Genomic DNA, 5911 nt, shown 5'->3' on the forward strand with positions numbered 1-5911 from the left:
AAAAAAAAAAAAAAAAGACCAGAATCGGGTGGCAGTTACAAGGCGGCCAGGGCGGCAAAGCGAGAATCTCGGAGACCTGAGCTGACCCCGGGGGCTGTCCCGGCCCCGCACTCTCTCGAGGAGTTAGAGAAGTCCCGTTGTATCAGAGTAAGACAGAAGATACCTTTGATTGTGAGTGTGATGAGCTGCAGCCACCTGATCAGTAAAAAAAGACATCTTCTGTTAACCAACAGCCACCAGGGCTTCCTGTTGAAATATATAGCAACAAAGGAAGCAAAGAAGCAAAACGGAAGTAATCCCTATCAGCACCTTAGAACAATCCTGCTCAGGACCAGTCCGACACTGAACGCATCTGTACTGTGAGGAGAATGTTCATACAGGCCTGTTGTGTGCATACTTATTCACATGTTTGTTAAATGCTAAATCGTTTAGCACAGTAATCTGAGTGCATAATGTGTCATTTCATTCCGTTTGAGTTTCTTGAGTGTTTTCTTTAAATGTCTGCAGAGTTGCTGCCCCTTTCTTGAACTATGGTACTGAAATCTTTTTAATTCTCAATATGAGTAGAGCTTTTTGAGCTTTAAATCTATGGGGAATTCAACAGGACTGTTTGGCATATGCAGTGAACATCAAGAAACCAGCTTGCTGTGGAAGCATAATTATTTTTCTTCTCCCTTTTTGAGAGATCTTTCCTTTTGATGCCAGTTTTCTTGCTTGTTTACACAAATTCAACAATTCAAAACGAAAAGGCAACAGTAAGGGTTTTCAAAATGGCAAAGAAATTTGAAAGTCTCGTGAACATTCATGGCTTTGATCTGGGCTCCAGGTATATGAACTTAAAGCCATTGGGTTGTGGAGGCAATGGCTTGGTTTTTTCTGCTGCAGACAATGACTGTGAAAAAGAGTAGCCATCAAGAAAATTTTCTTTATTGATCCCCAGAGTGTCAAACATGATGTACGTGAAATCAACATTATTAGAAGACTTGATTGTGATAACGCCGTCAAAGTGTTTGAAATTCTTGGTCCCAGTGGAAGCCAATTAAGAGATGATGTGGGCTCTCTTACAAAATCGAACAGTGTTTACATAGCTCAGGAGACTTGGCTAATGTGCTGGAGCAGGGCCCTTTACTGGAAGAGCATGCCAGGCTTTTCATGTATCAGCTGCTAGCGGGACTAAGAATATTCACTCTGCAAATGTACTGCACAGAGATCTCAAACCAGCTAATCTTTTCATTAATACTGAAAACTTTGAGTTGAAGATAGGTGACTTTGGTCTTGCACGGATCATGGATCCTCACTATTCCACTTTGTGAAGGGTCATCTTTCTGAAGGATTGGTTACTAAATGGTACAGATCTCCATGTCTTGTACTTCCTCCTAACAATTATACTTAAGCCCATATTTGGGCTGCAGGCTGCATCTTTGCAAAATGCTGATTGGTAAAACCCTTTCTGCAGATGCACATGAACTTGAACAGATGCAGCTGATTTTAGAATCTATTCCTGTTGTACATGAGGAAGATCATCAGGAGCTTCTTGGCATGATTTCAGTTTACATTAGAAATGACATGACTGAGCCACACAAACCTTTAACTCAGCTGTTTGCAGGAATTAATCGAGAAGCACTGGGTTTCCTGAAACAAAATTTGACATTATCCCCATAGATCAGTTAACACCAGAAGTGCTCTCCCATCCTTACATGAGCATATATCCTCTTCCAATGGATGAACCAATTTCAAGTCATCCTTTTCACATAGAAGATGAAGTTGATGATGTTTTGCTTATGGATGAAACTCACAGTCACATTTATAACTGAGAAAGGTACAATGATTGTCAGTTTTCAGAGCATGATTGGCCTATACATAACAAATTGGATATTGATGAAGTTCAGTTTGATCCAAGATGTCTGGCTAGCTCTGGGTTGTTATGTAAGGGAGAAATAAATGTCTAGATTATTAAAACAACTTTTTTATGTATCTCTTTGTTGTGGTTTTTGCTTCTACCAAGACTGATGCAAAGCTGAAGACGATTTCTTGATCTTCAACTAAGTAGCAAACATGTTGGCATTTCCGCATCCACAAATTCAACTCTCAGAATTTCACGAGCTAATTCATCATCAAGAGACAAAATCAATTCACATTATAACCCTGTCTAAGAGCGCTGAGATGGGTATGATTTTCAGTTTCTTTTCTGCAGGCATTCCATTCCACCTTGACCGAGCACGCCAATGCCCCGCTCAGGATTGTTTCCTTTGCTAGTAAAATATTTCACTCAGTTATAACCACTTCTTTTTTCTTGATATAATTTCATCGTCTGAATTACTAGAATCTGAATTAATTGATTGAATGGATGTCAAGTTGAAAGCCCAGATGGTTCAAAAGCAGGATAACCATTTTTCTTACAATTACATAGTTCACGAACACAGAGGCTTTGGATCATGTGTCATATAAGGTCACTCCTGAGACCAATACAAACAGAAACGGCAAGAGAAATAAGACAGAGATGCGGAACACCATAATTTTTTAAAGTTCAACACAGTAGAAAAGGGTTTGTAGGCTTTAAACTGGTTTGTCATGAAAGACAATCCTTTTAGAGTCTCTGAACCAGAAGAGGATTCGCAAGTAATGTAAAAAGTAGAGTATGCCCACACAGTCCAAAATTAGACAGAGAACTACCTGGTGCATTTGCTCCACAGAGACCTCTACATGAGAATAAAATCTAAGGTTTTTCATATATATATATATGAAAATATATATATATATATATGGAGAGAGAGAGAGAGAGAGAGAGAGAGAGACAGAGTATTACTCTATCACCCAGGCTGGAGTGTAGTGGTGCCATCTTGGCTCACTGCAACCTCCGCCTCCTGAGTTCCAGGGATTCTCCTACCTCGGCCTCCTGAGGAGCTGGGATTACAGATGCCCACCACCATGCTCAGCTAATTTTTTGTATTTTTAGTAGAGATGGGGGTTCAACATGTTGGCCAGGCTGACCTCAAGTGATCCGTCCACTTTGGCCTCCCAAAGTGCTGGGATTACAGGGATGAGCCACCAAAAATCTAAGGTTTTTCTTAATCGATTTGGGAATATAATCATTTTCTGTTTTGACACTAGAATCAACCATGATATCTTGGTCTCAAATCTCAACTATCTTATTCAGGATCATCTCTTTATTCTAAAGTTCAACTAAACAGGTGGAAAGATGGAGAATTACTGCACATCATGATGAGATAGTGTTACACTTCCTCGGGCTGCATTTGCATTTGTCACTGGAAGAGACAGGAGGGCACAGAGCGACATAGCCAATCTCAATTGTCTGTGCTTCTCCGTTTCCCCACGGCAGGACACGCTACCCTGGTGACCCTCTCCACAGCAGCAGTTCCTTCCATTGGGGAAGCCAGGGAACCTTGGAGACCTGCAAAAACATTCCCTCACACACCCCAGATCCTCATGTACACCATTTCTCGCACAATGTCAGGTGGCTTCTGACACCCATTCTCCCATCTTGAGCTTAGATGACTGCCAGGCCCCAGTCTCAGTGGGTGGAAACCCTCGGCCTTCAAGCGTAAAATTACCCTGCTCAGGAAGTCCCTAGGGAGCCCAAAGGAGACAAAGTCGAGGCACAGGGAGAGACCTCCGAGTGTTACTATGACTGGAGTAAGAAGCACAGGCAGAAACCACACATCATCACAGATCCCTTCAGACGAACTCATCCACTCAACAAACTAGGAGACCACCAGCAGGTCCAGGGAACGCCTGGGACCACATAGCAGACCCCTGCCCAGAGCACTCTGCATCCTACCATACATGTGGACATGCGCGGGTGATGCTGGAGGGCAGAGGACAGCAAATAGCATTTCTTTCTTCTCCAGTGCCATTTGTAACCATTGAGAAAGGAGGCAACTGGACACCCACTAGATGGAGATGATAATGGCACCTTCATTACTGACGAGTTGGTGTGAGGGTATGGTTCTCTGTGTGAGTCCCAGGGCCCTGGGAGGAAATCGGGGGTCACACAGCCAGGGTGCCCAGCCAGGGCTATGGGAAGAAAGAGGGGAACAACCCCCAGTGCTTTCAGATTGTTCAGAGATTAGCTGCACCCGCTCGGAGAGGAAGGTGAGTGGCCCATTGGGCGACTCACTCTTTCACTGCAGAGGAAGGAGAAGGGGAAAGGAATGTCCCTGGAGCAGAGATCTCTGCACTTGGAAATGCAAAGCCAGGTGTAAAGTGCACATGCATTTGAGTTGCGTCGCTGACTCCCAGGGCTGACCACAGCTTTTTATCAAGCCAGTACATGACAGCAGTCACACCTGGTGAGGGAGGGTTGCACCATCTCATGAGGATCCATGTGATAGCGTGCCTAGCTTATATACATGGGAAACCTAGTACCATGTGCACATAAGCAGGCACAGCATACCCTAATCATATCTGGGATCAACATTGGGTTCACATGGTATAAAAACACTGAACTTTCATAATTCGATGACGCTATGTTCCTGGCAGGTTGCTGGTCTCTCCTCATGCTTCAGATCCAGTCTCTGACCAGACACTAGGCCCTCACTCAGACACGTGCTCTTGCATGGATTCATTTGACAGTGATGGTGCCCGCGGTCACCAGGAGAGGGAGTCTCTACACCCAGAGGATGCCTCAGGGACCACTGAGGTAGACTCGCACCTAGATGTTAGGGCCGCCGCCTTCCATGCCTCGCCCACAGAACTCTGTGTATGACCAACAAGCTCATGAAAAGTTCTCAATATCACTGATCATCAGAGAGACACAAATTAAAACCACAATGAGATACCACCGTACACTGGTCAGAATGGCTGGGTATTATCAAAAGGTCAAAGAAAAAATAGTAGATGTTGGTGTGGACGTGGAGAAAATGGAATGCTTACACACCGTTGATGGGACTATAAATTAGTACAATCTATCGAAAACATTATGGAGATTTCTCAAAGAACTGAAAACAGAACTACCATTTGACTCAGCAAACCCACCACAGGACATCTGCTCCCCCCAAAAAAGAAATCATTATATCAAAAACATACCTGCACTCATATGATTATTGCAACACTATTCACAATTGCAAAGATACGAAACCAACCTAAGTGCCCATCAGCCAATGACTGGATAAAGAAAATGTAGTACATATATACCATGGCATACTACACAGCCATGAAAAAGAATGAAATTATGTCTTTTGCAGCAACATAAATGGAACTAGAGGCATTAAGTGAAATAACTCAGAAACAGAAAGTTACATCCCACGTATTTTCACTTCTAAGTGGGAGCTAAATAATGTATACATATGGACATTGCTTGTGGAATAATAGCCACTGGGGCCCCATTAGGTAATTTCTCCTCCTTCACTTCACTCCCACCCACTCACTTTCCCGAGTCTCCATTGGCCATTATGCTCAGCCATTTTAGTGTAACTATTATCCAAATAGTGTAACTATTATCCAAATAGTGTATGTGTCCATTAGAAATTACCTAATGCACACATGCACTATTTGGATGATGCTTACACTAAAAGCCCAGACTTCACCACTCTGCAATATACTCATGTAACGAAACTGCAATTGCACCCCCTAAATCTAAAAAAAAAAAATATACGAAAATATTTTTAAAGAACTCTGTGTGTGAGACAGAGAGAGGTGTGTATCCATAGGAAGCCCTAACTGAGATAGATTTAATAGTTATGCATTAGACAGTCTTCTGTTTGTCAAGCAATTGTGCTATAAATAAAAGTAATTTGAGCAGGTCACGTCTAGTTGCTTTCTACGTTCTCATATCTACTCCACTGGAGTAAAGTACTGAGGTGCAGCATTGGACTTTGTATTAATTACATTTTCTTATTTTCTGTGTTCTTGATTCTTTAGCATTTGGGGCCTTGCTAACCTGGAGACACTG

The 5911-nt window shown here is 42.7% G+C and overlaps 1 pseudogene; it reads left to right on the forward strand.

Annotated features, from left to right (window-relative positions):
- Nucleotides 1–770: 770 nt before the first annotated feature.
- LOC105710529 (mitogen-activated protein kinase 6-like) lies at nt 771–4726 on the forward strand (annotated as a pseudogene).
- Nucleotides 4727–5911: the final 1185 nt, after the last annotated feature.

The sequence above is a fragment of the Aotus nancymaae genome, unplaced genomic scaffold (assembly GCF_030222135.1).
Source record: "Aotus nancymaae isolate 86718 unplaced genomic scaffold, 86718_ANA_hifiasm-v0.15.2.pri h1tg000036l, whole genome shotgun sequence".
NCBI lineage: Eukaryota > Metazoa > Chordata > Mammalia > Primates > Aotidae > Aotus > Aotus nancymaae.